At 46.9% G+C, this 24,151-nt stretch overlaps 1 protein-coding gene across 2 annotated transcripts in view; it reads left to right on the top strand.

The window, feature by feature from the left end:
• Positions 1-24,151, top strand: part of MSI2 (musashi RNA-binding protein 2) — a 471,101-nt gene that overhangs the window by 55,000 nt on the left and 391,950 nt on the right. The gene's annotated exons all lie outside the window — the stretch shown is intronic.

Raw genomic sequence — 24,151 nt, 5'->3', positions numbered from 1 at the left:
TTCTTCCTTGCTATGACCTCTAGGGATAGATTCATCCTGTTCACTTCTCCTCCAACACCACCTCCAGCACCCTGTCCAGCACCCTCTCCTTCCCGGGCTTCTGAGGAGGCCTCAGTCCTCCTAGTTTCCACCTCCCAATTGCTTTCAGAACGAGCTTTTTTCCCTCTTTCTGATAGGTTTTATTGTTAATCACTGAATGTTTCAAAAACCACCCCAAGCCCCACTGCCATCAAGTGGATTCCAGTGCGTAGCGCCCCCCTAAATATACGGAGTAGAACTGCTCCAGCGTAGAATTGGGGTTTCTGAGGTTATAAATCTTTATGGAAGCAGATTGCCTCATCTTTCTCCCATGTAACTGTTGATGGATTTGAACTGCTGACCTTTTGGATGGCAGCCTGATGCTTAGCCCACTGTGCCACCAGGGCTGCTTGTGAAGAGTCCAATAGGAAGACATTTTGGTGATGATGGGCTGGGGTGTGCATTCGGGTCATTTTATTGTTTGTCCGTGGTACCATGGTGGAGGCGGAAGCCTGGAACTGTGTTAGTCACTTGTTCAAAGTCACAGATTTCTTACCTGGCATGCCTCCCAGGTGAGGGCTGCCTGTGTTCTTATCAGTGCTTGGGGGTACCACATTCTCAGCCATTAGCCTGTATGCTCCTGCCGACCAGGGCTGTGTGTTCTTGGGGATATTAATCCAGGTTTTCCATGCTCTGAAGGAAGCCTTTGAAAAGAGACATCCATGCTCTTTTCTAATAAGTTAAAATGCAGTGCACGGGGCTCTTTGAACATAAGTAATTTTATAGATCATCTGTTCTTCTGGACTTAATCATCATCATAGGCAATTTTAGCCTGAAGTTAGGGGCTGAGGAACTTGTAAGCACTTCTTTCTTCCCGACGAGCTGGAAGCTGTGTTCAGAGCAGGGCCCTCCTTTTCCTTGGATCATGCCCCTGGGTGCCAGTTTTATTCTGAAATTGCTCTTGGCCTTTCAACAGCTCATAGTCCCTTCTGCCACCCGTTAGCTTCCAGAATGGGTTTGCAGAATAAGTGGCTTTAAATGCAATATCAGCTACTTGTTTTATATATACATATCCCTACCATGGGGAAAAGGCTATAATAAAATATGAATATGTGGAGGGGAAATGTGTACATGTCATATGTTGTGTGTGTAGTGAAAGAAAGGTGTGTGCTATAAATATTAGGCAATGTTTGCACGAATAAAATTGGATTTAGTCTTTGTGACTCTGTCGTCCTTGAGGGGAATTCCTTTTCAGAGAAGCAGGTGTTGGTGCCAGACGATCATGTCGGCTCCTAAGATGCGAGCTGGAGAAGGAGCAGTTGGGGAAGGGGAGTCACGGGGCTTTGCTGGGGAGGCTCCAGTCATGACACCAGAGTGTAGGAGGGAGAAAGGCACGACTTGGGCTGCAGAAGGGTTCTTGAGGCCAGCGCTAAGTGCTATTAGTAATCAATAGATTTGAGAAGCAGCTTGGCCTGCCACGAAGCATGAGCAGAGTCGGTCTCTGTCCACAGGCTGCAGCATCTCTCCTGGTGGGTGGTGATAATGGGGGTGGAGGGGGTCAGGAGAGCGCAGCATTTTGCTCTTTGTGAGTGAATGAACTAGCATTTGTGTGTTTCTTCTATCCAGGTTGGACTGGAAGCTGGGGTGGTAGAGGTTGAGGCAGGCTCTTCGTGGCACTGTTTTCCTTCCTCTTTCCTGGTCCAGTAGCCTGCGTGGACCTGCATCCCACTTCTGCATCCTGGACTTGGAATCCTGTGTTGCCCACTACGGAATTGCTTCTGGTGGGAGCATCGATTGTCTTCCAGATGGAGCTGGGGCTCAGAGCACCTGGGGAAGGGCCTGCCTAACAACAGAGTTCAGTGTGGAGGCATGTCTGTGGACACCTTGTCCCTTGTATTTGAAGCCCAGGACGCTCCTCTCTCATCCCTCACCCCAGATGAAAGGATCGGGACATTTTGTTTCCTCATGACAGCCTCAGTTTATCCATCAGTGAGATGGGGCTATTAATGAGTGCTCCAAGTTCCCCTGTCTCTATCCCTCCACCCCCCACCCCCACCCCCCGATTCTGTGCAAAAGGAGACTGGACGAGGACAAGTCCAGTAGTGGTTGTAGGTGATGTGGCATAACTTTAGAGAGCCTTGGCGTCAGACCTGAATTCAAATCCTTTTCTGCTCCTTACTTTCGGGAACCCTGGGCAAGTTGCTTGTTTTTTCTCAGTTTTCTTAGCAGTATAAGAGAAATAATAAAAAAAAACAAAAAAAACATTTTTTAATGGAATGGCAGTGTTGATGCAGAGATTTGATGAGTTCATTCGTAACAGATGCACAGTAAATGGAAGCCCTTGTTACTGTTACTGTTGTTGTTGTCTGAGGGAAGCAGGCTGGAAGTCTCAGCCTCCTGGTGGCTTGTGCCAGGGAATTTTTGGTGCTCATTGGAAGGCAGGTGGCTTTGCCCATAGAGACCTGCCCTTGGGTTTTTGTGAAGCTGCCCATCTACAGTAGCCTCTCAACAGATGGTAAAGGGCCCGTCCTGAAAGGAGCCCTGTGGCGCAGTTGTTAAAGTGCTCAGCTGCTAACCCAAAGCTTGATGGTTCAAACCCACTATCCACTCTGTGGGAGAGCAATGAGGCAGTCTTCTTCCATAAAGATTTACAGTCTTGCGGCAGTTCTACTTTGCCCTGTAAGGACGTTGTGAGAGGAATAGACTTGATAGCTATTGTTTTAATTGGTGGGGGCTTTCTTGAACAACGTGGGATTCTGTAGGTTTTGCAGAGGATACTAGATAATAGATAGAAATCTCAGGAGTTCATTTGTGCACAGGTCGAGATGCTGTAGTGTTCTCTGGGGCTCTTGGAGAGGTCCCTCTCTGAAAGGGGTCTAAATGCTGCGTGTTGGTGGTGTAACTCCCCTGGCTCAAGGGAGGCGGGAAGGCAGGGTGGAAGAGATCAGTGTCCGCAGCTCCTGCTTCCTCCAGAGACAAGCTGCCATGCTCACAGGTGGAAGGGCAATGATGAGTGGTAGTGGCCGCTGGACATACCCCTGGCTTTCTTTGCAAAGAGGCTTAGAGAGAGCAATATTGGGGAGAACTACACTCTATTGGGTGTCCTGGTGTGGTGCTGTGGGTTAATGCGCCAGACTGCAAAGCTATTTGAACTTCAAGGTTAGTGGTTCAAGCTCACCAGCTGCTCCTTGGAAACCCCCTACAGGGTCGCTGTGGGTCGGAACCGACTGGAAGACACTTAATGACAACACTCTCTGTTAATTTGCTTGGTGCTTCAAGGCAACTTTGCAAGAGTCAGCCTTCGACTCATGGGTCCCCATGCACAACTGAATGAGATGCTGCCCGGTCTTGAACCATTCTCACCGTTGTTTAAGGATCAGACCAGTGTGCTCCACAGGGTTCTCATGGGCTGGTTTTTTGGAAGTAGATTCCTCCTAGAGCAGGTCAGTCTGGACACCTATTTGGCATCATAGCATCACACAAGCCTCCACTGACAGATGGCTGGTATCTGGGAACGAGATACATTGCCGGGAATGGAACCCAGATCTCCTGCATGGGAGGCAGGAATTCTACCATGGAGCCATTGGTGCCTTGTACTTGTTTTGGAAACCTGGGTTGATCTGAATTGGGTTGCCTAACAGTTCTACACCCCTGCCTAGTGTTTCTTTTTTAAAATCAAGTGGTGGCAGCCTGGTGTGGTGGCATTTGAGAGGTCAGGGTGGGTGCTGACGGCTGGGTTCCAGGCTCCAGGCTCCCAGGGGGCCCGGGCTGGGAAGGAGTCTTTCAGGAGGTGCTGACAAGGAATAAAATGCTGTGCTGGAGTTTCAAGGCTGTTCAGCCTCATAACCTTCAAAAGAGCAAACCCTGCAGTCTTCAGAGTATCAGTTGACCCCAAATACAAAGTGACCCTTTCGTATTTCTGGCTCTGTGTAAAAAGGAAAGGACAAGAGTTCTACAAAGATGCCTGCACTGTTATTTCCATACTTGGAACGAGCCATCCGTTTAGCTGGACTTGCCCCCTCTACTCTTAGAACATGAAGGATGTCAGTATTTATGGTGTTGGCTGTTAAGTGCTGTCGAGTCGGTTCCGATCATAGCAACTCTGTTTTGGATTTCCAAGGAGTGGATTTGAACCACTGGACCTTGGGGCTAGGAGTCCAGTACTTATCTTATATTTATGGGCCTGTTTTGGACCCTCTTCCTCTAGAATTTCAGGCATTTGGAGCACCATCACAGTTACGAAGAGGGGTTCAAGACTCCCCTTTTGCAAAAGATGGGTGCTTTCTTTCTGTTGTCTTCCCTGCCCCTCTTAAACCCTATAGGTTTGTGAACGTGCTGGGTTATAGAGTATTGCTGTATACTGTTGTGTTGATTTCCAAGTCACAGTGACTCTGTGTGACAGGGGGGTAGAACTGTCCCATAGGGGTTTTCTATACCAAGACTTTCTGTTCCCAGAAAGATTTACAGCTTTGGAAACCCTGTCCAGGTTGCTATGAGTTAGAAATGACTTGACCGCACTTAACAACGACAACACAACAGTCTACATAAGGACAGATTGCTCAGGTCTTTCCTCTTGCAGAGCTGCTAGGTTGGTTTGAACCCCAGTCTTTCGATTAGCAGCCATGCACTGCACCATCATGTCACAGGGCTCCTTCATACCACAGTAGATGTTCCAACTGTGGGTGGTCCTGTGGCCTTCTCTGGTTTCTCTTCCTAACATAAAGCACGTCCCACACTGATTGGATGGTAAAGCAGCAGTCCAAATCTGCCTTCACTCCCTGCCTGGCACTTACTTACCATTGCCTTTTGACAAAAGCATTACTTTCTCTTTCTGGTTTTGAATTGAGGACCTTTTGTGTGTTTACTGCAAATGTGATAAATGCTAGTCTGTAGAAACCAGCTGCCCCTTATGGCTGGGACCAGCATTTTTAACACCTGGCAGTTTGCATTTCAATATGGTGACTTAAAACACAAACACACACACTGTAAAAACAAAACCCAGCTCCAAACAGTGACTGGTCTTGGCTGCCTAGAGAGAAACAAGAGGGGAGGCTGCAGTGGACCCTGGTGCAGGCAGAGGAGCTTGCCTGCGATGTGACTGCTACCAACTTGAGCTTCATTGTCCTTCAGGTCATTGCGGTTCACCTTCATTGGTGCCTTCCATGTGCAGGGTGCTGGAGACAAAGATTTGGATGAGATAGAGTGTCTGCCCTTACAGGGCTCACGGAGTTGGGAGTCATGTGAGCAGGTAGTCTGTAGGACAGGCAGAGGAGAACCATAGAGGCACAGAGGAGGATGACCAAGGCGATGTGCTTGCTGTGGTGTAGGTCAAAGAAACATCTCGAAAGAGGAGGTGCCTGGATTGTGTCTTGAAAGATGGCTAAGAGTTTTCTAGAAAGTCGGGATAGTTTGGGGAAAAGATTTCCTGCTAGAGGGAATAGAAGGCACAGACCACAAGGAGAGAAGTGGTATAGGCCATTTGAGGGTGTATGGGTTAGGCAGTAATGAGCGATAGGAAAGGCCCTGAGGGCCAAGCCTAAGAGCTTGGACTTTTCTTCTCGAGCCTTGCAACCCCAAGTATGGTCTGTGAACCTGCAGAATCAGCAGGGAGCCCATTGGGTATGCTGAATCTCAGGCCCTAGCAAAGGAGCTCTGGTAGCATAGTGGTTACAAGTGAGTCAGCAGTTGGAAATTACCAGCGGTTCCACGGGAGAAAGGTATTCTGCTCCCATAAAGATTTACAGCCTTGGAGACCCTGTTCAGGGTCGCTATGAGTTGGAACCAACTCCATGGAACATAACTGCCAACCAACCACCACAGACTACTTGGTCATTTTCTGCATTCTGAAAATGTTCTTCAGTCATCACTGAGCACGTTGAGCTTTGAGAAGCGCTGGTGTGGAGCAGTGGTTCTGTCTTGGGATCATCTGAGAGGCATACTGATGCCTGTGGCTCTTCCCAGAGGAACTCTCATGGACGTATGCAGCCTGGTATTTGGAATCTTTTAAAGCTCTGCAAGTATTGTTGAGAAGGATTGGCTTGGGTACTTGGGAGCTACCAGCGATTTGATGTGGGGTAGAAAGCATGGAATGTGTTGCTGGCCTCTCTTCATCAAGAACTGGAGGTCATGGACTTTGAAGCCTTAAGAGGCACTGCCCTATCTTACTGATTGCTCTGCTGTCTTTGTCTGAGGCAGCTCAGGAGGGAGGACAAAACTTGTCTTTGCCTGTCACAGGGGAAGGCCTTGATATCAATGCGGCTCAAACATTTCTTGGGTTTTGACTGGGTGGAGGAGCAGCAATCTGAGGTAAGTTCCCAGCCAAGGGTTTTGGAAAAGGAATTCTTATTTCCAATAGCACCAGAGGTTCTTGAAGGTTAAGATCCCATCCCTGGGAAAGGCGGCATTTTTTTCATGGCTGTTGCACAGAACAGCTCAGCTCTCTAAAGCTCACTGGTGATAAAGGTGATCTAGAGAAAACAAACATCAGTCAAAAAGCAAACAGACCCAAACACCCAAACAGCATTTATCCCAGTTTAGCGGTGAGACTTGGATTAGGCAGGTCACATGGTCCTCAACTTTCCTTCAATCCTTGGGAGACTTCTTCCGTGGAAATCTTTTTCAGCAGCTTTGCAATTTTGATTTTCAGTTAATTAGATTTGTGCTGTTTGGGAGACTTGGTTAATGCATTTCACCCCACAGAGCTAATTTGCCTCTGTCTAAATGAGGCCTTTGCTATAGCAGAGGGTTTATACTGGATGGAGGACAGCAGAGGGCTTTGAAATCGTCATTTGTCATCTTTGTTATTATTATGGAATCTTTGAGGTCCTGCTGAGTGAAGAGAGGTGTTTTCCAGAGCAAAAGCTTTATGTGAACACATCATGGCCTTGTTACCTGCCTCTCGCAATCCAATCCGATGTCCTATCGTATTGTCAACCCTAGGTGACTGACACTAATAGGGAGGGAAATCTATTTGGAGAGTACAAAGTAGTGGTGAATGCAAAGTAATACATTTACAATCTCTGAACCTCTCAGAGCTGAGGGGGGCCTGAGGAGTTATCTCCACCATTTCTTCATTTTACTAGGCTGGGAAACTGAGGCCCAGAATCACTGCTACTTTGGATGCAGGAAAGGATGTTTCTCTTCCTTTTTTACTTTTGCTTGGTTGGACCTGAAGTGGGGGAGGGAAGTTAATCTGATCACATGGATAATTGAGAGTTGAGAATAGGAACTTAGTGAGGGCTAAGGCTTCACCCCAAACATTGTCCTTTGTCCTCACTCTCCTGTGTCCCAGATTGTAAGTTGCTTGTTAATGATATGACATTGAGATTCAGTTTAATAATTTACATCCTGGTACTCTTCTCAAGGGGATCATGTGACTGTAGGATGAGCTCTGGCCTGCAAACCACAAGGTTGGCTGTTTGAGCCCACTGCAGAAAGATGAGGTTTCTGCTCTTTCACAGATTTACAGCTTCAGAAACCCTATACAGTGTGGTTAGGAGTTGGAGCTGACTTGATGGCACTTAACAACCACAACAACAATCTTCTCAAAGGAGCCCTGATAGTACAATGGTTAAGCACTTGCACGCCAAACCAAAAGTCAGTGATTCAAACCCACCCAGCGACTCTGCAGGAGAAAAGACGTGGTGATCTGCTCCCGTACAGTCTAGGAAACCCTATGGGGCAGTTTTACTTTGTCATATAGGGTTGCTGTGAATTGACTTGATTTGATGGCACACAAGTACAGCCATCTTCTCAAAAGGCTTTGAGGCAGCATCAAAGGGACCTGGGAGTTAGAAGCAGGCTGTTTGTTTGTCTTCTGTGTTGTTCACAGGAGCACTCAGGAGCTGTCGTGTAGGTGGCTGAGTTTTCACCGTGCGCCTCTGAGTAGTTAGGCTCCATGTCAGAAAGCAGGCAGCAAACTGGTTGTCTTTACCTCCTCGCCATCTGTGATCGGTTGGAAGGCATGCTTGCTGGAGTAATACTGATCAGTGGGTGGGAGTGTGCACTCGATTAACCATGTCTGTCAAGGCCAGGGGATGGAGGTATCAGCATGCTTGCTCTTTAGTTACCATGTCCTCAGTCTGCACCACCAACTGAGATTATGATGTGTGCAGAATCTATTTTAAGGATTTTGAAAAAAGGGACATAACCTCTGCCCTTGAGGAAATTATAGTCCCATCAGGGAGGCAGAGTATATGCACAAAGAAGACTTAATGCTTAGAGTATCAACAATCTCAATTAGCATTCTTAGCAAAATTTAGTAATATCTGCCCAGTAACATTATTTCACATTTTATAGTCTTGACACATGGAGTAGATAGGACAGAAATGAGTTAATATCAAAGAAAAGAAGTCAAGACTCCGAGATATGGACTAATTTTCTAAGGCCATGCATGCAGCTGGTAAACACAGAGAGCAAGGTGGGGTGTATTGAGGGCAGAGACCTTAGACAACCTTTCCAGAAAAACACCTCGAGGAGGAGGATGCAGAAGGTGAATAAAAGGGAGAGTGTCTTAAAATGGGGCGGGAGACTTTTAACGGTGAGGGTGGAGGGCAGCTGTAGTCTTTTCTAGAAACGGGGCAGGGAGACTTTTAACGGTGAGGGTGGAGTGCAGTGTGGTCTTTTCCCTCCTCCCTGGTGTTCGTCTTCTCAGTGCTCAATCATTGCAGATTTCCTCCGCATTCTGGGTTCCTCTGGTTTTATTTTGGTTCTCCTCACAGGACAGTGTTCTGAATGGTAATTTGAGGACTATTGCTTTACTTCTGGGGTTACCCCTTCCCTCTCCTCCACGCCCTGGTCTTGGAGAACAGCTCCTGTTTTCACTGACTTCACTGGTTCATGTAGTTAGTTGTATGTGCTGTCGAGTTGATTCTGGTTTGTCAGGACCAGTGGAATGGCCTAAGTTTTCCAGGCTGTGATCTTTACTGGAGCAGATTACTACATGTTTCTCCTATGGGTATAAACTGCCAACCTTTCGGTTACTAGCTATGTGCTTAACTGTTGTGTCGTCAGAATTCCTGATGACAACGTTATCACAAAAGACCCAGACTGGGCCGCTGCACTGGCTGGATGCACTGGGGTTGGAGCGCTGGAGTTTTTCCTAAGAAGCTGAGCAAGAAAGGGGGTGAGGGATCTGGAATGTGTCTGAAGGGTGTTGTGTAGCAGGGCGTAGAGGAGAAAAGATGCTCAGACGCCTAAGAACTTCAAAGTGTGCTTCCCTGAGCCCAGGTCTGAGCGGAAAGGGAGCGTTTTGAGTAACATGTCTCCCCTTTTCTTTTTTCTTGTATTATTTTGCTTTTCATGTGCAAAGAAGAAGCTGCTCTGCAGGAACTTCTGTGGTCCATAGGATTCGGTGGCTGATTTGTAAAGTGTCAGTTTCATACTGTAGGTTATGGAGCTGTAGAAGGAGAGAGGAAACAGCTTTCTGCCACTTGACTTCCTGTGCGTCCAGGGCAGCCTTAGCACTCAGCCGAACGGTCACTGTTTGTCCCAGAGCAAAGAGGGCATGAGGAGGCATGGCCTTGATCTTAACTTGTAAGCTGATTAGGTGATGATACAGGACAGGGACCTTGTGAAAGACACTTCCTTAGAATCATGAAGAAAGTGGTCAGGAATAGTGGGCTGGGCGAAGCCTGCATTACCACTGCTGACCTGGGACCTTCCTTAGGGTTTTTTCAGGGTTGACTGGCTATCCAGCCCATCTTTTCAGTTCACACTAAGGAAACCAAGACCCAGAGAGGTGAGGTGACTGGATTGCTTAGGTGGTTCTGTGGTGTGGCCAGGTCAGAAACATGACTGTCCTGATTCCCATCAGGATAGTGGATTTCCTTAACTCCAGATCGTGTCCTTTTACATTTGCACTTGAAGTCATTGTGCCAGAATGGTGGGATTGAGCTGCAGAATCAATCGACTGTTGTAACTACTGTTTAGTGAGAGCTTGCTTTGTGTGTCATATTGTGGTCACTGCTTTGATCACGTTTACTCAATTTGATCCTAAACAAAACAAAACTCTGCCGAATAGGGTTTTAAAAACCCCTGCTATGGAGTCCTGGTGTGGCGTTGTAGGATAAGCACTTGACTGCAAGGTCGACAGTTCATACTCACCAGCTGCTTCTCAGAAACCCTCTACAGAGTAAGTCATTATGAGTCGGAACAGACTTGATGGCACTTGACAACAACAACAATGGATTGAATCATGTCCCCCAAGCCCCCCCAGGAAAAAGAAAGTGCCAACCATAACCATGCTAGGTATGTCCTACACCCAATCACATGTGAGTTCTAAGAAGAGCAGATTAGACACCGGAAGACACACAGATGGGGCAACACAATTCCCATATGAAGATCGCCAAAGAAAAAGGAAGAATGCCAGGGCTGCAAATGCTGAAAGAGACAAGGGTTTCCCCCAGAGCCGGCAGAAAGAGAGCTGGTGCCCAGAATTTGGGTTTCCAGCCTCCTGAATTGTGAGAAAATACACTTCTGTTCTTCACAGCCCCCACTTTGGTTTTTCTGCTCCAGAAGAGACCAAGACAGCCCCATTTTCTGAAGAATGCACCTCCGTTCCTCCTTTCCAGCCATGCTGGTGGTCAGTGGCAGGGCTGGGACTCCAGCCCGTCCCCCCTGGGCTCTGTCTGTAGGTGCCTCCTTGCTGAGGGCATCGAGCCTACTGCAGCTCTCAAACCTCATTCTTATGGCTCAGTGCTAGCCTCAAATGAGGGGAGGGTGTGAGTCCCCATCCCTCCCTGGGCCCTTGCCTCTGTATGCTTGCTCTCAGCTCCCTTTGAGTGGTCACGGGGCTGCTGTCTGCAAGTTTCCTGGACACTTGCTGCCGAACTGTGTTCCAATCGAAAGAAACACAATTACTCTCTGAGACTTGAGGGCAATTGTGAACACTTGCAGCCTGCCTTCTTGTTCAATACTTGCTTGGAGTGTCTCTCTTGAGAGGGTTGGAAAGCCGTCTCTGGGTGGAGAATGATCTATATGGCATTTGGTTGTATTGCGAGGAGAGGAGCGATCTGCTTTTTTGCCTCTCTTGTGTGAGGTGAGAGTTATTTTTATTTAGGCGTTAACGTGGGGACTTTCTTCCAGGGCAGAGGTGATATCTTGCCTCTTTCAGGTGCAAGCCAATTTGTAGAAAGGTAGGAGTGGGGATTGTTGGATATGCCAGGCCATTTGGAGACTCCTCCTGGGAGAAGACCTGAGAGGAGGCACCTTTAGATGTTTCTCGCAGTTTGCAAAGTGCTTGGAGGTAGTATTTTAAGACAGTTGGGGAGGGTCAGAGGTTCCTACCCTTAGAGCCTCATCAAAGAGCTAAGAGATAGCCAAGGGGGATGCATAATTCTCTAGAATCCTGACTCCCAAGCTGGCCTCTCTGCTTTCTTCTCACATAGATGGGCACCTGTCTGAAGGTGCAGAGACAGAGAACTGTTAAGTGGGCTTGCTGCCTTTGTGGTCAGGCAAGGGGGTCCCTCATGTGGCAGTCCAGGAAGGGAGAAGGAAGAGAGGAGGGGGCATCGAGGACTTTGTGGTTGGCTGGCTCCTGTAGTCATTTTCCAGAGATGAAGAAGGGACCCGCTAGGAGCCCTGGTGGGTTATGCAAGCTCAGTAGGTTGAAACCACCAGCCACTCGGCAGGAGAAAGATGAGGCCTTCTGCTCCCGTGAAGATTTACAGCCTCTGCAGCCCTACCCAGGGTCACTATGAGTCAGACCTGATTCCCCTGGCATACAGCAGCAGCCTCCCCCAGCTCACTCCCTGCTATACTGCCCTCTTTGATCTGGGTCCTTTTGTCCTCACTTCTTACTCCTTCCTACCCCTTGCCCAGCTCTCTTGATCCCACCTGGCCCAAGGTGATGAGGGTGTAAGAACATTCCATTGACTCTCTTATTCTGGACTGTAAAGGGAGTCTGCATTCAGGATCAGTGGTCTCCAGCTGCTTCCCATGGACTCTTGTTATTGGATGGTATAGAGTAGTTGTCAACTCAGCAACCACATGTGACAGACAGGGTGCAATGGCCCTGAGAGTCTTCTTGTCTGTAATGCTTATGCAAGCAGATCATCAGGTCATTCTCCTGCAGAGACCCTGAGTAGATTTGAACTGCCAACCTTTTGGCTAACAGCTGAGGGCTTAACCACTGTGCCACCAAAGCTCCTTTCCCATGGACTCTAGGTACTCCTAAACCCTCTGAATGTCGTTTGGTCAGACAGGCTGGAACAGTCACCCCTGGAGCCTATTATTTCAGTTACCCGAGACTGTGCTGTTCTTGTGAGCCGCCCACTGTGGCTTCCAGGCCTAATCTCCCAGTTATTACTGTGCACCACCAAGCAGATAGGAACGGTAATTATAAACACTTTGAGAGCCGCCATTTGCCTCACTTGGTGAGGTGACTCAGAACATTAGATCAGAATTAGAGAAGCAGAAACAGGGATCAAAGGACGCCCCCTCCTCTTCCCCCACTTCCTGTGCAATCCCAGCACTCTAGCACTTGGTCCAAAATCTTCCTGTTGGAAACAGCTCCCAGCCTGGGGGAGATGGGGCGCCTGGCCACACCTGGGCGAGGTGCAGACAGTTCTCTGCAGTGGGAGGCGGCTAGCTTGTCTTCCAGCTTGTGTCTGCTTACCTGTGGAACCATCATCTTTGTACTAGACAGGTGCACGAGAGAGTTGATGAGCTGGAAAGGACTCTTCGTTTTTAGTATTGGGAAGCCTCCAGACGCATCCTTTTGGTTGGGCTGGGACACTTTGTCCTCATTTGGATTTGAAACTATATGAGGACGGGCAGGGTCTGTTCACAGCTGTTACCTGCAGCACCTGGACCGGAAGTTAGTGTTTCTGAGAAATGAAGGAGGGAATCTTCCAGTGTTTTGCTGCAGCCACAAAGCCGGGTCCCAGGAGCAGACAAGGAGACAGACACACCTGACCTTGTCTCCTCAGGGGTCCCTCTGTGCCACGTTGCTAGGGTTTAGTCTTCAAAGATCAGTTAGAAGAACTTGAATGGAAACATTTATTCTTGTTTCAGGAAAGGGCAAGGAAAATATTTGTTCCCATCATCAAAGTGGAAATTTAAGTCAATGACAATGGAAGCTATTTCTGACCATTGGCAGAGTAGGAAGAGGAGGGAGGAGGTTGACTCTAACAGGGTGGAAGAATTCAGGCACTGTAAATTTTAGGGGTAAAGAAACAGCACAGAAATAAAACCTCCCCAAGGAAACATAAACCAACCCTTAATCAAACATGAACAGCAAGCCACACACCATTCACAGGGGCCTCTGGCATCATCGCTGGCTATAGGTTCAGACTCCACTGTTGGAGTGAAGTGCAGCCCACAAGGACTTTGCATTTAAAGAGAAATTTGTGACTTTCTGTCAGAGGGCATTGTTGGTGGCAGGTAGCCATGGATCCAGGTTTCCCTTCTCTGAACCCACCCAGTGTGTCATTGAGCTGAAAACCCAGTTGTGGTGGGTGCAGGTCTCTGGATTCTTTGATGCCTGTGGGGTTTCCAGGTGAAAATATGAGGGATGCATGCAGGGAGCAAAACCCATTTTGGGCATGTATGTGTATGTTACAGTAGAAAGTGTGATGTGTTGGGTAGAGATGAAACAAGATGGTTATGTGTTGGTAACAATTGATGTTAGGTGATGGGTAGGTACAGTACCAGTTGTTATGAAATGGGCTCTGACACATGTGTGTCAAAGTTAGAACTGTACTCCATGGCGGATTTTTTTTTATCAGAAGTAGATCACCAGGCCTTTTTTGTGCGGCACCTCTGGGTGGACAGGATCTTCTGAACTTTCTTTTAGCAGCTGAGTGTGTTAATCACTTGCATCACCAGGGCTTCATTATGTTACTCACTACTCTTGTGAATAAGGAGCTCTGGTAGCGCAGTGGTTACGAATCGGGCTGCGAACCTTAAGGTCAGCGGTTCGAAACTACCAGCCGCTCCGCGGGAGAAAGATGAGGCTTTCTACTCCTGTAAGGATTTACACCCTTGGAAACCCTGTACAGGGTCGCTATGGGTCAGAACCGACTCGACGGCACTTAACAACAACAACAACAACAACTCTTGTGAATATGCAAAAGGATTATAATAAAAAGTCAGACAGCTGGCCCCTAGATTTCCTCCCTGGCTCTCACCCTTTGTTTTCAATGTAAATCTGTTTCTCCTAATCTGTGTTACACAGATTGATTCTACAAAGACTCAGACCCCAAGTCCCTTGAAACTGGAAAAGAAAAACTGGAAGGCCAACTTTGGTGAGGGTTTTGGTTCAGATTCTCTGAGGTTGATCTGAGCCAGTGTCCGGGGAAGGTGAGGACCAGCTGGATACTGTGGGGTGCTTTGAGAAACCCAGGCTCCCAGATCCATTGGAGCCCATGCAGTCCCCTCCTGGGGGCATGTACCCTCTTTGTGACAGGTACCCAGTACTGGGGGCTCTGGTGCCTGGATCGATGTGTGCTGGGTTCTTCAGACTGTGTGGCGGGACCTCTGTTGAAGCTTTGCCTCAACACATGGGACTTCTGCCCCAGGTGCCAGAATGGGCAGAATGAGAGCGGCGGGAAGTGGACTTACTGTCTGCCTCTGTGGAGTTTGAGAGAGGTCTTTGAGGTGGACCATGCAGTGGCTGTTTGTAGCCTAAATTCTTGCTATTCTGAAAGATTTCCAAGCTTGGAATTTTTGCATGAATTCATTATTTACTTATCTTTCTCCTATGTTCCTGTCCTAAGAGGCACATTCTTCCCACTGGTTCCTGTGAAATCCTTTACTTTTAGGTGATGGCTCGATTTACCAGATAATTGTTTTGCAGCTGTTATGTTCAGGGTATTCTTATTGTTCTTGTTAAGTGCAGTCGAGTCGGTTCTGACCCATAGCACTCTGGATAGGGTTTCCAAGGAGTGGCTGGTGAGCTTGAACCGCCAACCTTGCTGTTCAAACTGACCTTGCAGCCCAGTGCATTAACCCACAGACTTGCTATTTTGCGAGCACTGGGACTGGGATTGCCTTGGGTCCAAGGCACCTGGTCAGTGCACTTTTCCAGCCCCATGTGACCTGATGGAGTCCATGGATGGTATAAGTGGTTAACACACTTAGTTTGTTAAATCAAAGATCAGAGGTTCAGGGCCACCCTAAACATCAGCCATGGAAAACCCTAGGAGCACAGTTGTACTCTGAACTTGTTTGTCCCCCCCCCCCCGCTGTAACCTGGAGGAGGGAAGGGAAATAGTTAGAAGGAAGGCTGTTACAGCTCAGATTTTTTGTGCTGCTATAATCTAGTAGCATAGTGGTTACGAATCAGGCTGTGAACCTCAAGGTCAGCAGTTCGAAACTACCAGCTGTTCCATGGGAGAAAGATGAGGTTTTCTGCTCCCGTAAAGATTTACAGCCTTGGAAACCCTGTGCAGGGTTGCTATGGGTCGGAACCGACTCCATGATACATAACCACCACCATAATAGTTGCTTGACTACTTGATGTATCAGAAGGTGGCATCTTGCGAAGGGCCGTTTGTGTTGCACCCTGACCGAGGTGGGTGTGGGCTTCTCTGACTCTCATTACCTCCATCAGTTTTGATATAAGTCAAGCCCACACCAGGCTGCTTGTGCAGCCGTCTCTTTCCTGTTCCCTGTTGCCCTCTCTTCCCTGGAGGTCAGCACAGTCTCCCAACTGGGTACCTCCACCCTCTCTTCCCCTTCCTGTCCATTTACTAGGTGGTCACCCAGGGAGACTTTATGAAAATGCAAATCTGACTATTCTCTTCCCTTTTTCAGGGTCTTAACAGTACCAGTGTAACTTCCTCGGCACAGCCTGGTTTGTGTCTCCTCATGCTAGGCCAGAAATGTTTAGTTCAGGGAGTCTCCCATTTCTTCTGCAAGTTCAGTGTCAACTGTGCCTTTTTGGTGAAGCATTTCCTCCTTTGGGCTTTTACATCTTTTTCTTTTGGTTTCTCCTAACACAGGGAGTGGGGAACCTTTTTCTGCCAATATTTTTGGCATCATTTGCGGGCCATTAAAAATTATCATCTTAAAAATTAGCCAGCTATATTTGATCAAATGTTTAACTAACTCACCCCTAATGGGATGGCTAAGGAGCTCTGATGGCATAGTGGCTGCTAACCTCAAGGTGAGGCTGCTAACCTCAAGGTTTGAAACTACCAGCTGTTCCACGGGAGAAAGACAAGGCTCCCGTGAAGATTTACAGCCTTGGAAACCCTGTACAGGATTGCTGTGAGTCTGAATCCACTCCATGGCAGACCATCAGCACCACCCAACGTAATGGCTGGAACTGCGGTTGCCTTGGTGGGGCCAGACCAGATGATTTCTTGGGCCTTATACGGTGGGCTGGATGTTCCCCACCCCTTCCCCAACACCTTCTTGGAGTCCTGATGTGTGCTAGAGGATAAACACTGGACTTCTGACTGCAAGGTTGACTCACCAGCTGCTCCTTGGAGGAGCCAATGTGAGTTGAAACCAACTGAATAGCACCTAACAACACCTTATTACTCTCTGCCACATCCCAGGTCTATTGTGACCCGTAGTTGTTGATTAGATTCCCACTCCTAGTGACCCATAGGGCCTGGTAGAAATGTCCTATAGGGTTTCCAAGGCTGTAATCTGTATGGAAGTACACTGCCACATCTCTCTTTGGCAGAGTGGCTAGGAGCTTGGAACTGCCAAACTTCTGGTTAGCAGCAAAGTGCTTAAACCACTGTGGCACCAGGACTTCTTCCATTGTTGTTGTTAAGTGCTGTTGAGTTCATTCTGAGTCATAGTGACGCTGTATAGGGTTCCCAGGGAGTGACTGATGGGTTTGAACTGCCATCCTTTCAGTTAGCAATCCTGGGCTTATTCTATACGGCCATACCAGAACTCCAGGTCTACAAACCCTAATCGACAATTCTGAGATCCAGAGAACTCCGAAAACCCAAAGTTCTTTAGTGACTCATTTACTGCAAAATCCAGTGTAGTACTTGTTGAATTCTATCTTGTGTGACTCTGTGTTTAGCTGGAGAAATTGGGAGAGGAGATAGAATACAGGGTAAATGCAGCTATTACCTGTCTGGAGTCAGACTCCAAACTCCTGGCTCAAGGGCACTGAGCCATCATTTTCTGGTTCAAGTTAGCCTCGTCCCCCTAGGCAGTAGGCCTGGACTTCACAGATATGCCCTAGTCAGTATTTTTGTGTTTCTGTAGAGCCTATAAGTAACTTTCACTTAGAATAAATCCTAGGTGAGTAACAGTAGCTAATATCCATTAACTAATAAGTGCCCACCAGTATGTTCCAGGGCCCATTCTAAATGCTTTACTTGTTTTTACTCATCTATTCTTTACAAAAAAGAGCTCTGGTAGCGTAGTGGTTACGAGTCAACCTCAAGGTCAGCAGTTCGAAACTGCCAGCTGTTCCACAGGCGAAAGATAAGGCGTTCTTTTCCCCTAAAGATTTACAGCCTCGGAAACCCTGTGCAGGGTCACTATGAGTCGGAACCGACTCCACGGTACTTAACAACAACAACATTCTTTACAAAAGGAGTCCTAGGTGGTATGAATAGTTAAGTGCTTAACCACTAACTAAAATGTTGGCAGTTTGAGGACAGGCCTGGTGATCTGCTTGACAAAGGTCACAGCCATGAAAACTCTATGGAGTAGTTTTTCCTTGTACAATATGGGGATTTCACTTTGAGTTGGAATTGACTTTGAAGCAATGACAACAGATCTTCACAAGGTACTTATCTAATCGTTTGTACGTGGGTTAAACAAGGCAGTGGCCGGTTAAGTAATGAGCCCAGCATGGCACAGCTGTATGGTGGATAAGGCGGAGTTTGAACTCAGGCAGCCTTGTAACCAATGGCCACACTGCATCAGTGGGGGAATTTAGAAGTTCAGGCCCAATTGTAGAACATGGAAACAGTTGGAATGCCTCTGTGATAGTGAAGGTTTGGGGTCAATGTGACTGGGCCAGCATTCTCAGTGATTTGGAAATTGAGATGTAGCTGTCCCCCATGATGTGATGTGATAAACCAGTAAGAGGATTAAAGGTAGGACCCACCACCCTTAATCCCACCACTACCCTGATCCCAAGGGTGTGGCATGTAACACCTTTTATCTTACAATAGATTAAAGGAGAGAGATTTGGGCACAGGAAGAGGGGCTACTGCCACCAAGATAGAAGAGCCAGAGCCGGGAGTGGAGGGAGTCCTTTGTACCTGGGGTCCCTGCACTGTGAAGCTCCTAGATCCTGGGAAAGTTGGATCCAAGGTGTACGGAGATCTCCAGGGAATGCTGGGCCTGCAGATGCTGAAAGGACACAAGGAGTCAGCAAAGAGAATGCCTTCTGACTTTGGCCTTCTAGCCTCCCAAACTGTGAGCGAGTACATTTCTGGCTGTGAAAGTCTTCTGTTTGTGGTGTTTCTGTTATAGCAGCAGTGGAAACCTAAGACAGCGTCTCCGGCCCCATTTGCAGTGTTTACGTGCTTCTTGGGAACATGGAGGTGGAGTATTGCGGCATAGCCTCAGAACATTTCTGACAGAGTAGTAAAGTGATCACATGTAAGGTCTCAGTGGTCATTGAGTTGTTGTTGTTGTTAACTAGTGCCAAATAGAGTTTGTTACTTATAGGAACAGCCCATCAAAATGATAGGCATCTTAGCGGTCATCTTGTCCAGCCTGAAGCTCAGCATGGTAAAGTCACTGGAGTTGCAAAGCCAGTGGGCATTGTGGGACCAGGTATGATACTCCTCAGTGGGTGCTACTTCTGGTGAGGAGAAGCTCTGGGGAGGATCTCTGAGATGTTCTCAGTCCTGAACCTTGGCTGGGTAGCTAGCCCGATGACCACATGACTTGTGAATGGGCGTCAAACAAACTTTTAGGCCTCGAAGTAGTCTTCTCAACATGAATGTCTCTGCGAGACCAACAGGGAGTGCAGTATCAGATCTCCCTGCCGATGAAATGGTGTCTATTCCAATAGTTTGAGTGGTTGCTGCCTGGTTGGTCCTGTCATAAAAACTGTGCTGACCCCAAGATCCACCCCAGGGAACTGGCTGATGGGGAGGCCCTAGTCTATAGGTAAAGCTGGGGTGACAGGGACCTGTAGTGAAACCTGGTCTTTCTGATGAGGACAGGCCAGTTGTCCTTGAGTGGTGTGTACCTAGAATCTAACTTCCAGGAACCTGAGTTCAGCCTGACTTCTGGGTTCTCTCCCTTTCCACCCGGGAGACGTGACCAGCCTTTCCCAGGAGTGGGTGAACCGGTCTCCTCTTCACCTCCCTGAGAGTGCAATATGCAAAGTCTTTGTCTTTGCTGTTTTGGGCTGGAAGGGAAGACTTTTTTTTTTTTCCATTTAATTTAATTTATAACTACTTTTTTATAGTAAGGTTTGTATCCTAAAAGCGAAATACACAAGAATCAAAAGTAGTAGAGCTTTTTGAGGATAAAACATCTCCAGATACTGGTATCTGCTATTTACTATATATCTATCTGTTGATCTATCTGTCTGCTAAATCTAGTATCCAGCTAGCTGAGTGGGTAAGAAGAGAAAGAGAGGAAAGAGCTAGCTCAGTATTATCTATCTCATCCCTCCCAGCCAGCGATTTCTCTCCTATCTTTCTCTCCTTCTAAGCACGCCAATGTAAATAGAGAGTTATGTTTACATATACTTCCCTTACTTAAAAAACGAATATTGGACACATTATACACAGTTTTCCAATTTGCTCTGAATATGCCTTTTTATTGCCCGGTGCACACCTCAACATGAGCATTGTCAATGGTAGTAGATTATGCCATTGTGTGGCTATAACCTAATTTCCCCTACACAGGGTCGCTATGGGCTGGAATTGACTTGACGGAACTTAGCAAGAACAACATGTGGTTGAATACCTAGGTAGTTCATGTTACCTGTATAAATAGTGTGACAGTGAACATCCTTGAATCCATCCCCACCCTTTGTTTTAAAATGACTTGCTTGATTATTGTTACCTGAGGAGATACTGCTCTGTGTGTTGTATTGCTGGGTCAAAGATGGTGTGTGTGTGTGGTGTGTGTGTGTTGAGAGGGGAGGCTTTCACGATCTTTTGCCAAATCATGTGACTGAATTTTAAATCTCTTGCTCATTTCTCACTTCTTAGACTTTGGTTGTCAGATCAGAACATAAACTCATTTTAATATTTGTGAATGATTAAGAAAGTGAATCTAGTGTAAGCAGAAGGGGAGGACATCCGGGCCTTTGGCACCCAGTAATGAGAGAACTTGGAGACACTGGAATGCTGTTATTTACTCTTGCAAGGAGAGCTCATTCCAGGGCCTTATTTGAATTTCTCCTTGCAAAATTAGAAGAGGTTTATTAGCACCTCCAACTACAGTTGGAATAAGCTGTATTTCCTTTGGCTTGGTTATAAAAGGCAGTAAATACATTTTCCAAAAAAAAAGGTATATGGTAATATTTTGCATCCCCAAGAGCATGTTCTGTGCTTTAAACTCAGAATGTTCAACAGTAAATTATTTGACTCCATCTAACAATACCCCTGTGTGGGAGGTATACATAAACTCCTATGAAGGGCCAACAAGATGGTAAATCAAAGCTCAAAACTCTGTAACTTCTTCTATCTGGGTGGGCCAGAAACCCATGGTGGGATTTCACAAGGGCCGTCCTTGTGGGTGTAGGGTTGGGGTCACTGAGGGTGTACAGAGGTTTTTTCAAAGATTTATTGACATAACTTAGTGAAGAAGGGCTTGTCCTGTTTCCCTGTGCTCTCTCTGCCTTGGTTGAGCCCTAGTGAAGTTGCTTGTGAGAGAGCTGTTGAGCACACTGAATATGCCTTAGCCAGCAGGCCCTTCAATGTGTAATCAAATCACAACCCTGGCTTTCTGAGTTACGTAATTTTGCAGACGGACACAGAGGCTCCTGGGAAAAGCTGCCTGTCCTCCTGTTAATTTTAAGGTCCATTTATAAAATTAGAAGCAGTGTTGAACAGATGAATATGAAATGGAACTTGCCTATTAATGTTTTTTTTTCCCCTTCTCTTTTTCATTTTGGTCAGATAGCCTCATTTAACCTTTCTGTGTTTCAGAGGTTGGTGGCCTTTGCCTATGGCTCCTTCATGGAAAAAGTTCTAAATATAGCTCCTGTTTGTTGTTGAATAATGACTTGGGAGGGCGGGTGGCAGGGTTTCCAACTTCTTTCAGTCAGCAAACTGGACAGAAGGAGAGCAAAGGAGAGCCATGAGCGCGAGGGTTCTGGGTTGTTGCTGTTGTGAAGTGCTCTCGAGTCGGTTCAGACTCATAGCAACCCCGTATAGGGTTTCCAAGAAGTGACTGGTGAGTTTGAACCACTGACCTTGTGGTTCAAACTGACCTTGCAGTCCTGTGCTTATCCTACAGCGCCACACCAGAAGGTTCTGGGTTAGTGAATGCTAATTAATGTGCGTTCCTCTCTATGGCCCTTTTCTTCCCCACCTTGACCCCGAGAAGACCAACCAATCAGCCCAATAAGTCCAACACTTGCTGTTGAGTTGATTCTGACTCATGTTGACCTTATGTGAATCAGAAGAGACTGTGTTTGTGCTCTCCATAGGATTTTCAATGCTGACTTTCTTCTTAGGTACTTCTGGGTAGACTCAAACCTCGAATCTTTTGAGTGTGTTAGCTGTGTGCACCTCCTAGGTGCTGATTAATTAATCAGTGTATTGTTAATTCTTAACTTGCAGGCATGTAAAGGCTACCTGCACAATTCAGACAGCATGTTGTTTTGTCTCTCACGTGTTCCTCACCGGGGGGCTCTAGGAGCCCTTGCTTGTTATCCCAATGGAGTATTGTAGGGGATCATTTGAGAACCACTTGGCTTTCATTATATCTGCATTCAAGTGTGCATCGTAATGCTAGACAAGTCCTGTCTAGGGGTTCAAGTTCCTACTGCATGTGACTTTGAAGGACACCTAGTTTCTGATTTTGGTCAGTGGGCTGGATTATGTTCCTTTCAAACTCAATAATGGGTCCTTTTGAAGAACTGATCCAGAACACACTGTGTAGTCTTCCCTTAACGTTTCAAACCACATGGCTTCCTGATGAACCCTCAACCACACATGGACTCCTCCTTTTAGGCCTCCCTGAGGGGGTAGGAATGTGGGCTTCCAGCTGCTTTTCTGAAGGCCGAGATGAGATGTCAAGACACGGAATGTGTGAGATGAGTGGATTGCCACTCCAGCATGGTAAGGTATGTTGGGCTGTCATCTTTGAGCAGCGCCTTCCCGTGACTAGGGGATGCCTGAAGTGTTGTTTCCACCTGTGCTGGTGACCCTGGGTCTCAGGGCTTGTTTGAGGCTATGAAGCCATATCACATACCACAGGTTCTCTCCATTTTGTAACTTTACACCAGTAAGCAGAACCCCTGGAAGACTCTGCTTTCCTTGTCTTAAACTGACTCCAGCTCCTGGTGTGTGTTGTGGATTGGATTGTGCCCCCCACCCTCATGTGTTGTAAATCATAAACAGCGGTGGTTATAATCCCATTCTTTTGGGGATGGAATTTCTTTGTTATGTTAATGAGACAGTATTAGTGTAGGGTATGTTTTCAGCAGTCAACCTTACAAGCCAGGGAGCCAGCAGTGATGGGGATGGGGGGGTGGCAGATAGACACTATGTCTCCTGAAGACCCCCATGGAATCAAGGAACAAGTTGAAGAGACAAGGACCTTCTTCCCAATCTGACTGGGGGAAGTCAGGCTTCTAGCCTCCTCTGAGGAAAGAAGCTTGTATTTGCAAAAGAAGTGGGTTAAGAATATTAAAACAACATCAACAAAACCAATCCAACACACACGTTTGCAGGCAGAAAGAGGAGAGCACAAAGCTTGTATGCTGTTAGAAAAGCTTTAGAATGAAAAACCTTACTATTTCTCTGTAACAGACAGACTAGAATTCAGGAGTCAGACTGCTGAGACTGAGGTCCCGACTCTAGTCCTTACTGGCTTTGTGACCCTTAACTTCTCTGTTCTGCTGCTTCTTCATCTGTAAAACGGGGTGATCATACGCCTACTTCACAGGGTTGTTGTAAGGATTAGATGAATTAATACTAAGACCCGAAGAAATGTGCCTCGTACATATAAGCAACTTACAAATTCTATGTATTAGTAAATAACATTGCTTTCTGGCATTATTTTTACCACCCTCTTGGAAATTTCATAATAGTATTTGATGTCTTCTCTAGGTTCCTCCAACTCTGATTTTGTTACAGATTCATTATTGATGTATCAAGCCACCTTTTTTTTTTTTTTTTCTGGTGTAATTGCTAAGGTGTGGTTTGTACCTTTTAATTTTTCTAAATAAGAAAGGGGAAAATTTTTGCCTTCCAGGTTTGGCATCCTTTTCTTGAAGATCAAGGGAGAGATGAAGTACTCACTCTTGTCCGGAGCTGCCATGTGCTTGCGTAGCCCAAATTTCTGTGTAGTTTGGCAGTGAGCCCTCCTTCTCCCCACCAACTTGTCACCTTTAAAGGTCACTTTGCTCCTCAGTGCCTCAGTTTCCCTATGGTGTCAGGGGATCTGTTCCTTCCGTGTTGCTCCTGTGGTCCCCTCTATCACATGTGGGCCACTTAGTAGGATGAATGGAGATGGGAACTCCACACTCTGCTATCCTGTGCATTGTATCTGAGTTTGCAATAAGAGAACTGAAGTGAGAGTGGTTTTACAAAGTTAAAAGGACCCTTGAATGGAAGAGGTTTTGATTCTTGTTTCTTCCTTACTCTTTGACAGTGGCAGAATGCTGATAAAATCTGAGAGTTGGATGAAATGAAACAGCCCATCAGGGTCCTCTGCCATCTGGGTAGGTGGTGATTAAAAATTGCAAGCCTCACAGCTTCCCCTGGAGGGCTGTGTGTGGTGCCCACAGAAGGTGACTACGCAAAGTGGGCCGGGCTTTTGGGTCAGCTGAGGACTGGCAGGGCAGCTGGGTAATGCCTTTGAAGGTAGCACCCCCACAAGACCTCATTAAAATGCTTTCTCCAGTGGACTGAGTAGAGCAGAAAGGTTTGGAAACAGAAACAAGCTAAGGCTAGTAGGAGACATTGAACTATGAATTTAGCGGCAATTAAAGCACAAAGACTTGAGCTGTTTTGTGGTTTTTTTGAAAAAAAAAAAAAAAAAAAAGAAAGTGTCCGGTAGTTAT

Source organism: Chrysochloris asiatica, unplaced genomic scaffold (genome assembly GCF_000296735.1).
Source record: "Chrysochloris asiatica unplaced genomic scaffold, ChrAsi1.0 scaffold00007, whole genome shotgun sequence".
NCBI classification, from domain to species: domain Eukaryota; kingdom Metazoa; phylum Chordata; class Mammalia; order Afrosoricida; family Chrysochloridae; genus Chrysochloris; species Chrysochloris asiatica.
The sequence above is the reverse complement of the archived record's forward strand: the minus strand, read 5'-3'. Positions and strand labels throughout refer to the sequence as shown.